This window comes from Brassica oleracea, chromosome C1, assembly GCF_000695525.1.
Source record: "Brassica oleracea var. oleracea cultivar TO1000 chromosome C1, BOL, whole genome shotgun sequence".
In the NCBI taxonomy this organism is placed as follows: Eukaryota; Viridiplantae; Streptophyta; class Magnoliopsida; order Brassicales; family Brassicaceae; genus Brassica; species Brassica oleracea.
Window position 1 is genome coordinate 29,805,568 of NC_027748.1, and position 11,588 is coordinate 29,817,155.

General features: G+C 30.9%; 2 long non-coding RNA genes across 2 annotated transcripts; both read left to right on the forward strand.

Annotated features, from left to right (window-relative positions):
• The first annotated feature begins 6,492 nt into the window (after positions 1-6,492).
• On the forward strand, positions 6,493-7,488 carry LOC106294064. The gene is made up of 3 exons (XR_001260721.1): positions 6,493-6,767; positions 6,939-7,056; positions 7,201-7,488. It is a non-coding gene; the product is annotated as an uncharacterized LOC106294064 (long non-coding RNA).
• Positions 7,489-8,639: 1,151 nt separating this feature from the next.
• LOC106293199 lies at positions 8,640-9,543 on the forward strand. Its single transcript, XR_001260408.1, has 3 exons — positions 8,640-8,908; positions 9,025-9,069; positions 9,155-9,543. It is a non-coding gene; the product is annotated as an uncharacterized LOC106293199 (long non-coding RNA).
• Positions 9,544-11,588: the final 2,045 nt, after the last annotated feature.

The following is an 11,588-nucleotide window of genomic DNA, read 5'->3' on the forward strand; positions in this document are numbered from 1 at the left end:
AAAACTTGACACAACTGCTTGTCTTGGGGCTTGGTATACATGGGATCAGATTCTTCAAACAAGTCTGGAAGATAAAGCCTTGTGTAGATAGATTTATCACCTTTTCTCTCTCTATTTTTGAATTATAGATAGATAGATAGAAAGATAAAAAAAATATTTATAATATATATCTATTAAAGATTTATTAGGAAGGGATTCAAACAGGACTTGGTGGCTACAACCATTAAGGTTTGCTTCATAAGAATTCTATAGGTAAAGGATTAGAACATGACTTGGTGGCTACGACCATTAAGGCTTGCTTCACAAATAATCCTAGGATATAGGTCAAAAAGAAGTGAACAGGACTTGGTGGAAACCACCATTAAGGCTTGATTCATTGAAGTCTGTCCAATCTTGGTCGATGATCTTGCAAATATAAGCAGACTTTGACTAAAAGAGAAAATTAGTAGAGAGAGAGGATAGGAACTAATGTTTACCTGCAGGTCCAGATACTTGTTTGAAAGTCCTTGCATCCTGTGATCGATATCACCAAGGTAAAGCCTACACTTTTATTTATGCTAAGAAATGAGGTTGGTAGAGGGGGATGTCAGACAAGATTTGCTAAGTTGTTGGCTAGATGAATTTGTTTCTAAGCTAGGATATAGTATAATGTGCTTTTCTGATTATGACTTTTTAGATGTGGATTGCAATATTGTAGAGGTGATGATTCTAAGTTTTAAATCATGTGAGTCCCTGCTGTTGTCAAACCTCTTTCAGAGAGATTACCTTCTTGTTTTGCTTGAGGACAAGCAAAATGGTAAGTCTGGGGAGTTGATAGACCTTGGATTTGACCCACTTTTATCCATGGTTTATAAGTGTTTTAACTACTAATTATTATATTGTAGAGTCTATTTAGAATATTTATAAGATCAGGAGTGATTTGGAGATAAGTGATGATTTTGGAGCATTTTGGAGATATTTGGAGCAAGCACCCGAGATGATCATCGAGCTCGACCATTGGTCGATATTGAAGAGGAATAATCGATCGATGTTCATGTCTTGACATCGATCGACAGCAAAGCGCGCAGAAAGCCGTTTGGTCACAGCCAACTTGAAGCCCAAGTCTTCAGCAATTTACAAGATTACCCCTGACGAGTTTTAACCTAATTATATAAGCTTTGCCACCATGTTAGAGGCAAAATGTGATTTTTTGTGTTTTCTTGTTTTATTATTTTCACAGCAAGGTTTTCTAGGATTTTGATAGATTGGAGAAAAGATCCAAAGTTATCATTTGTGATTGGAACTCAATTAATATCTATTTACTATTCTAATAAAGTTTTCTTACCTAATTGCTGTTATGAATTGCTTAGCCATGTCTGAGTAGTTCTATTGTTAGATTTTAGGGTTTAAATAGGTTAGGAGGGATTAGCCCCAACTATAGATTGCTGAGTTGTGGTAATTGTCATTAGGATTGTTCATTAATGCATGTTTCTAGATTAGCTACCAAGAAATTTCCCTAGGAGGATAGATAAAAGCGAGAGCTTCATTCTCATCCTGAAAACATTCTAACTGAGCTAAGTTTCTTGCTATGAGTAAGGCGAGAGCTAATCTAGTGAGCTTAGTAAGCTACCATTCAACCAGCGCATAAAGCTTAACTAGAAGCGCGTCGATCGATACCATTATTGAATAATCAATCGACGGAGCGAAAGGTGAATCGATCGATATACTATAGTATCATCGATCAACACTTTCTAATTGATCGACATACGATAGTTGAGATCATTAGATCTAGTTAATAGACAAGTCCAAACATGCGAAAGCTGATAGACTTGTTGACTAAGCTGTTGAACTTTACATTATCATGCATACAACTCATTAGGCATCTGTAGGATTATAATCCCAAGTTTCCTGAATAAAAACCCTAAGTCTAGCTATTTCATTTTAAGCACCAAAACTTCAACCAATCAATTGAGCAAACACTTGCTTGATTAAAAACTGCAATTTACATTTAGATCGTTAAAACATCATGCTTAACAAATTATATTAGGTTTCTTAGGTTCCCTAGCTTCCTGTTAATTCGATCCCTGAGTATTACAACTCGACCTCTTATTTGACAGAGTATAAATCACTCCTTAGAGTAATTTGAATAACTCCTTAGAGTAATTTGAATGGTATCAACCATGTGTGCTAATATGACTTGACATTGGTGTATCTTTTGAGGATCATTCACTTTTCAAGCAAAGGTCTTGAGCCTTGTTATGTTAGGCTTTGAGAACATGACTTCAATGTCCTTATATTCCTAGTCACCCATTATCTGGATTTAACCGTATACAAGCTAATATTTGTATAACACAAGAAAAAAGAGTCACGAGTCTGCTTTGACTTATTGGTAAGGATTGAATCAAAGGATGTCCTCTTGTGTAACACAATGTCCTAGCTTCTCCATATTCCATCTTTTTGGAATAAAATCAGACAATGTGGTCATGGGATGGAAAACATGTACAATAGCTCGGGCAGGTCTTGCTGGGATCATAGGGATCCAAATATTTTCTCAAATTATGATCTCATAACCTGAATGAACATTTTGTCGTATACCCAGAGCTATTAGAGGCCTTGGTGTCATAATACTTGTCCAACCATATGATGGATTATCACATGGGTTTGATCAAAATGGCGAACTCCATCTATAATATCTGCCTCTGATCACTTTAGCTTGCAAAGAGTCCGTAAACTGAACAAGCCTACAAAGCTGTTTTCCCAATAACGCAAGATTGAATTCATGGATCATACAAAATCCAATAGCTCTCTCATCTTTTGGTTTACACATTTTTCCCATTTAACCAATGTATACCATATCTCTTTTGGCGGGTTTGAACTCCTCTAGAACTATGCAATGACACTAGCTAACTTTTCAAAAGTCTCCAGTGGCAGCAGAAAGGTCGACATAACATAAGTTAAAAGAGCCAATGCGATAGACTTTATTAAAACTTATTTTCCTCCCTTGGATAACCATCGTGCATTCCATCCATTTACTCAAATTTGTAATTTTTCTTTAAGGATATGAGAGAGCTTGTGTTTAGAGCCACTAATATCTTCCACAATACCCATGAAGAATCCATTCCGCCTTCATTGTTTATTCATGTAGAAGATTTAATCGACTCCTTCACATATCCAGACACCTGTTTACCAAAGATTAAGGATGATTTGTCAAAATTAATGTACTGGCTAGAAGCTTTTCCAGATGTATGAAGAGAACTTTAAGGTTTTGAAAGTCATTTTCACAAAAAATATGTTCATATTTTGTAAAACATTCTCAGACTTAAAATTTTTATATTTTTTTCCTCTTCTAGTTGTATTTGACTTTTTGGTTTTTATTTAAATTTTATAAAAGTGTTTCTTAACCTAGAAGATTTTTATATTTTTCTATATATTAAAAGAGAAGTCACCTAGGTGACTTTTGCTTGAGTCTCATAGGTGAATTCTTATGAAAATTGTTATAATATGACTAGTTGATGATTTTAAATTTTAATTTAATTTAATAAAATCTAAAGAAATTAATTCCAGAAGCAATTAGTATAAGCTGCCAAATAATATTATAAATAATAATTTATGGTAACTAATTGTAGAAATATAGAAATAATATATAATGGTCATCCGTTTTTTTTCTTATCACTTATGTACTTAGAAAATCAATATAATAGTTTATACTCTCATATATACAAAATTGTATTCGTATATAAGGTATACATATTTAAAAATATAAAGCATTATATTCATATATAAAATATAAAGTTTAAAATATTTTATAACATTCATAAAATAATTTATCCTGTCTTACAAAATCATTCGGTCAGTGTTTATAAATTATTTCTAAGCGTTTATAAATCATATATTAAATTTTTTAAAATTCATTTATAAAACATTATTCAAATTTATAAAATCATTTGTAAATTCTTATGAATCTTTTTGTGATTGTATATATGTACATTTATAAGAATTATAAATCATATAAAATGGTATTACACATCCTACTATATATTTATTTAAGGAGAATTTAATTACTGTATAAAGATTTAAAATATTTATAAAGGCTTGGAAAACATATATAAAATGTTCTATCCTGGCTTACAAAATCATTGTGTTGGCGTTTATAAATTATTTATAAGAATTTCTAAATCATTTTTAAAATTTTATACCTATTTATAAAACTTATAAAATATTATAATTCATATGTAAATGCTTATGAATTTGCTTACAACTGTCAAAAAAAATATTTATAAGGGTTTTAAATCATATAAAATTGTATTACACATCCTACTATGTATTAAAAGAAAAGTAAAATAAGCGTTTTTTTTTTCTTACATGTCATTCATAAAAGAAGTTTAAAACTAATTCTCTTACTTTTCTTGGTGGTCGGTATTATACTTTTATTTAATGATGAAGATCTAAATAGAAAACTGATCTAATTTGTGATAATTGCATATCACAATTTGCGATGATTGCGTATCTACATAAATATGTGATTATTGTAATATACACTAAAGAATATATATATACTAGAGGGTGCTACGCGCGGAATTGTTGATAATTATTTTTCTTGAAAAAATGTTTTTATTTTATTTTTATGTGTGACATTTTGCCATTTTAATACTATTTTTACAATTAGGAATTGAATAAATTGTTTTTTTTGTAAAGCTGGTATTATTAGATTTAAATCATATTTAAATAATAATATTTTTAAAATAAGTCAAATGTAAATATAATTCAAACCGAAGAATGAATGGTTAATAATATAATATGATATATCAATATGGTTTTTTTAACCTATATTTTCTATTTTATGTCAATAAGTTTACTGAGTAAATTCACTATAGAATAAAATAAATATGTAATTTGTAAATAAAATAATAGAAAATAGTAAAAATAATAAAATAATAAAAGTTTATGTTATCATTAGTTGTGAATAAATTAAATATTTGAAAAATATATTTCTATTATTTTATGTATTTTTTTACTCATCTTGAATTTTAGTGAACAATAAAATAGATTATCAAACTTCATATAAGAATATTTAGTGCGAAAAAAATTAGATAGTCCACAATTATTTTATTTTATTGTTATTAAGAGTATGACTTTTTGGATAATGTAATTGTGTGGTCGTTTTTTATTTGTTAAGAGTATTATTTAGTGTTTTAGCGTGTTTTGTAGTAGTAGGTTATATATTAAATTATTTTGTGTTTTTTTCCCCGAGTAATGTGTTGTTGTGTGTATAGTACTTGTTAGTAGTGAATTAAGCATATAATATTAAAGCATATTGAATTTCAATAACTTTGCATTTAGGCATTTGTCGATTTTAAGATTAATGGTTTCAACGTCAAAATTGTATTTTATTTTTTTCATATTTTTGAACATTATAACTTTTAAGATGTTTTTTTTTCTCTCCCCATATTTTGACCTTGAGCCGTTACCATCTCTGTTTTTTGTTTACCTTTCTAGTGTGCGGTGCTTCTCACCATCACCGGAAAAAGACTCACTTCCTGCTCTTGTTCTTCCTCGCCTTCTTCGTCAGTGAGATTATACGGAATTTGTTGTAAATCGACTTTAGGAGTTCACAGTTGTGTGGTTGTTTCTCACAATGTTGTAGGCTTTTTCAGTCAATATTGGTTGCTCATCTTCTTACTTAGATTTCGCACTACAGAAAATATGGGTATAAGTAACAGAATATCATAGTGTTTTTTTTTATTATGCTATGGTTGACATACCTCATACTTTTAGATAGCGTTTGTAAAAATGCAAACGCTATGTTTCGTTGGTTCGATGTTAAGGGGGAAATAATTGATTTTCCCTCTCACTCTTGATTCACTTTCTCTCTCACTCTATTTTATTTGCCTTTAAAAAATCCTAAATCCTCGCAGTACTCTAAACTTAAACCACAATCCCTAACTATAAAAAAAAAACTTTAAACTCTAAAATTTTATCATCAAATCTTAAATATAAACTAAAAATTAATATTTTTAAAAATTAATCTCAAATCTTAAATCAATATCCTAAACTTTTAACCCTCTTACTCAAACTTTTATTCTAAACTCCAAACTTAAAACTAATCTTAAATTAATCATATACCAAAAATATTAAAACTCTAATTTTTTATTGAACTTCAAATCTTAAATTTAATCACAAAGTTTTATCTTAAATCTAATCCTAAAACACTATAATGTCAGCTCTAAACTTACTAAATTTTACACCTTAAACTTAAAACTTTATATCTAAACCATGCATCCGAAAATCTACCTAATATAAAAAATCTAAACTTTTAAACTTTATATCAAAATACAGTTTAATATAAAAATTATTAAAAGAAAACATTATATAACACTGAAAATAAATCAAAACAAAAATATCTCACTGGGTAATCATTTTCGTCCATTTTATCAGTCTTATTTTTCATTGGTTAATATATTTTGGTGAGGATAAAAACTTTTAATCTCCACCGTTAATAAAATCTAATCCTACGGTGAGGATATCCAGATTTCTCTCTCAGTCTCAATCTCTCTCGAGCGGACGCTCTTCCAAAATCTCTAGCTCTCCATCTCCATCTCTCTCAGTCTCCATCTCTCTCAATCGCCACCTCTCTCAATTTCAGTCTCACCGCGACCACAACCACCGAGAGAGGAAGAAGAAGAAATAGGCTGGTGGTGGTTTGTGGAACGTGACGGCGATTCGCGACGGTCTCAGTCGTCGTCTCGTATCTGTCGTAACCTCGTCTCCACCAGTTTCCTATCTCTGTCGTAATCTCTCTCTCTGTTTTGATACTGAATCATCGTTGATTGGTTAGATGATATAGGTTTAGGGTTTGTGTCCTAAGTTATCCCCTTTTTCATTTTAAAGACTTTTTTTTAACTCTCAAGAAATATAATAGAGTAAAGGTCTGAGATTCCTGAGCCTGCTCGTTGTATCAGTTTCGCTAGAGATGGTATATGCAGAGGAAAGATTGGCTCTGTCTTGTTTCTGTCCATTGTGACTGTTGGTTGCTCACTGTTTCTTTCTGCTTTGGTGCTCGCCTTAACGTAACGAGAGGTATTCATTCTTATCTTTTACCATGGAAATGACCAAGTGGTTTGACACCAATGCAACTTACGTATCTTTCTTCATTATTTATTTTTATCCATTTAAAAATCTGAAGAGTCACTCCCTTAAACTATCCATTGGTATCATGAACAGAGCATTACATATGCTTAATCGGCATCTTCAGCAAGGCTTGTGATACATGGAAGATATGGAGATTAGTTGAAAAAGTGATGGTGAGCACTAACCATAACATTCCTCGTTCTATATGGGTGGCAGTGCTTCAAATAACAGAGTATCTGCGTGTGAGTGTTTCAATAGATAAGTCCTTTCACTTTTCGTTGTGTTCAAAGTTGATTCTTTTTTATTGTGTTGTTGTTGCCGGGAAGTGTGAAGACTGCACATCCTCAACTGTTATATGAGACCATGATATATAGGGGTTGTTTGTTCAAGATGAAGTATGCAAACATGTCCCCGATATCTTATTTGTATTTTTTTTTTTTTGAGGCTTCTTTCTATATTTTGTAAATATTTGTGTTCTTCCTAATATTGTGTCTTCACTGTATATAAAGAAAAATAAAATCTAACCTTTAATTTTATTCTGTAAATATCATTCTTTTATGATTGCTCAAATAAATTTGAAATTTCATAATAATATAAAGATTATGTTTAGAGATTGAATGTGTGGTTTGAGGTTCAGATTTCATATTTGAAAATGTTGTCCAAAACAATATTTAATATTTGAAACTAATTTTATAAAATATTAAACTTTGAATTTAAAATTAAGATTTAAGATTAAAATAATAAAATATTTTAGTTTCGAGGGTTGTGTTTAAAGTTTAGGGCTTCAACCCTAATCTCTAAACATAAACTTTAAAACTTCAATTTTGTCATAATATAATTTTAATCTTAAATTTAATCATTTTAAAAATACAATCTAAACTATAAATTCTAAATCTCAAACACTAAATCGTAAATCTACACCCTAAATCTAATCCCTAAACCCCAAACCTAAATCTTGCGTACAAAATTTTAAAACTCTAATCTTTTATTATTTAACTTTATATCTTACATTTAATTTTAAAGTCTGATATTAAATCTTAAATCTATACACATAACACTATATTCCAAACCATAAATTTAATCTTTTCACAATTCACTCTCAAATCTTAAATTCCAAACTTCAAGCACAATACTCCAAACTTAAACTTTATACCTCAAACCATAAAACCTAAACTTCAAAGCTTATATCTAATCTAAAACTATATACTTAATTCAAATGTTCAAAACCATAATTCTATACCCTAAACTCTATTTCGTAAATCATAGTTCCAATTCATATACTCTAAACATTAATAACCAGATTTATATTTTTAAAATTTATATTCAAATCTAAAATTAATTTTTCAAATTTTAAATTGTGAAATCCATATCTCTGAATTTTGTCTCAAAATAATTTATGTACATTACAATATACTTTGGGTATTAAAACAAAAATAGAATAAGAATATAGTTACAAAAATTTGATTGGTCAAAACACACTGACCAATAATGTACAATGGTGAGGATTAGACCTTTTCAACCACAACCGTTGATTAACCTTAAATCTAATGGACAAAGGTGTTTCTTTCTCCCCCCTCTTACCTTGTCGTATTTTCTGTTCTTCTCGTTCAATTTCTTTTCCAGATCTCGTCTCTCTAATCTCTTTCTTCATCACCACTAAACCTTATCACCACCAGACCTTGTCTTCGTCTCCACCAAATCTCGTCGTCGTTACAACCACAGCTCGCGTCGTCACCACCGTAGCTTCGTCCATCGAGGCGAAGATGAAGAAGATCGTTTGACCTCCTCACCACCACGACATGTAAACTCTCTTCCCCTTCCTTTATCTGTTCACTCTTTCTTTTCCCTTCCTTTATCTGCTCTCTCTTTCTTTTCATCTTCCTATATACTTGTATTTGATTTTTGTTTTGTTTACAGATCTAAAAAGGAGCAGGGAAAGAGAAGAAGTGGTGTTACAGAATGGTATCTCCGGCTTCGTCTCTCTCTCTCCCTCCCTCTCTATCTCTCTCTCTGTGGTCTGAATCCGGTTTTGTTTTTCTGTTCTTAGTTAAAAAAAGGCGGAGGTGGCTAAAGAAGGTTGATGGTGGTAGTCTCGGCGTCAACAGTGGTGGTCTCGGCGTCAACAGTGGTGGTCTCGGCGTCAACAGTTGTGGTCTCGGCGTCAACAGTGGTGGTCTCGACGTCGTCAATGGTAGCTTAGCGCGGTGGAGGAGGCTGAATAACCTTTACGGTGGTGTTCTTGGCTAGTGGTCTCCGCCTCAAAGATGAAGAAACCGAAGGAGCTGAAGTTGACGGCAAAAAGTTTAGATGCAGGGTTAATTTTTTTTAATTAGGTTAAGCTTTTTAGGTTTACATTTCTAAACCGGGTTTTGTAAACCAGAATTTATTTGTAAACCAGAATTAAATTAGTAAATAAAATTTGATTTTAATTATAAACTATTTGGTCTATTTAATTTAATTATTAACTAATTTTTGATTTAATTATATTTAACCGATAAAGAAATTTTAAATATATAAATCAATTTAATAACATTTGTATCATGTTATTATAAATATTAACAATTGCATAGAAAAATCGCTATCGTTAACTATAGCATTCGAAAGATCCGCTATAAAAAGTGTCTGACCTACGATAACAGATACTGTTAGAGCGTTTTAGGGAACACTATTAAAACAAATTAATAGCGTTTAATGCCAGCTATTAATATCTACATTTCCTGTAGTGTCGGTTGACGTTAGGAACTGCATCTCCTTAGGTTGGGTCAGATTTTAGTCGTCTTTGATGTTGTCTTCTTCGTCATTGGCTTACCGTCAATAGTCCTTGCTCGTCTTGGTTTTCAAGATCTAGTTTTTGGGAATCTGATTTCTATGCTCTTTCATAGCTCGAAGACAGCTCCACAGTTTGCTGATTTTGTTTTGTTTCCCTTTCCCTCTCTGTTTTCTCATCTCGTTCCAGCTTTCATCGCTGCTCGCATCTCTTGTAGCTCTCCCTTTCACCATGCTTACCACTCCAGGTTTGGATAATGTTTTCGTTCGTGTGTATGATGTGTGGGCTTTGAATATTATTTCTGGTCTCAAGCTTATTCTCTGATTTCGCGGTGGTTGGTTTCTATTATCCCTCCATCGGATTGTTTCTCTTCTTCCCATGTTTCCTTTGGTATAGGTGTCCGGAGTTAGTCTCTTGGAGCTTTGGTCCCTTCTATCCAGAGCTTTGTATTTTTTCACTTGTATGGGTGTCTTGTATGTTCTTGTTTAGTTTGTGAGGTGTTTCTTACATTTTTGCTAGTGGTTGTTCTTCCGGTACTTTAGACATGTATCTTCATGCTTCTTGGTGACTTTGGCCTTCCGATTATTATTCTCCCTCTGGTCCGTTTTTTTGGTTCTCTGCGTTGGTGCTTGATCGCGCTTATTTTTGTTTGGGAGATTCCTTTGTTTCAGATTTTATCTTTCTATCTTTTTTTTTATTTATACTTGTTATGGCCAAGACACTTTATGGTTCAATGAGGTAAGTTAGTCTTCGTTCTTGATCTCCTTTCAGCTCTAGACCTCTATTGAATTAGTGTTACTATGACATTTTGTTTTCCCAGTGATAATGGAGGTTTTAGGTTTAAATTTTGTGTTGTGCTCTAGTTTCTTATTTTTAGTTTGGTTATTTTCTAACTTTAATAGTAAAATAAATATATAATTTGTAAAAGAAATAATAGAAAATAGTAAAAATAATAAAATGATGAAAGTTTATGTTATTTTTAGCTGTGAATAAATTAAATATTTAAAATATATTTATATTATTTTACTTATTTTTTTAATTTTAATGACCAATAAAATAGATTCTCAAACTATAATAATACTTAATGATCTAAAATACAAAAAGAAAAAACATGTGTACACACGTGAACAAATCACTTTTCCACGTGTCATATGAAGAGAAAAAAGTCTACTTTACATATATATATATATATATATATATATATATATATATATATGTTAGTCGTTGACCTGAAGATTTTATTGGTGGTCAATACATTATTTTTTATATATTTAATTAAGATCTAGAAAGAAAACTAATCTAATTTGTGGTGGTTACGTACCGACATAAATATGAGATTACTGTAATATACAAAAACAATATATATGTTAGTTTGTTGAATATACAAGCAGCCCTGAAGATTTGATTGGTGGTCTGTATTTTATTTTTTGTTTAATTAATTAAGATCTAAAAAGAAAACTAATCTAATTTTTGATAATTAAATATCAACACACATATGAGATTATTATAATATACAGCAAATAATATATATGTTAGTCGTTAAAAAAATAAACCCCCGAAGATTTGACTGATTTTAGAAATGTGAGAACTTTGAAATTATAAAGGCTTTGACTGGTAACTTTTCTGAGAACAAGATAAACGGATAGGAAAATAACGTATATTAATAAAATAGCAGAATTAAAAAGAATGGTTGTTCCTTCTCAAATTTAACAAA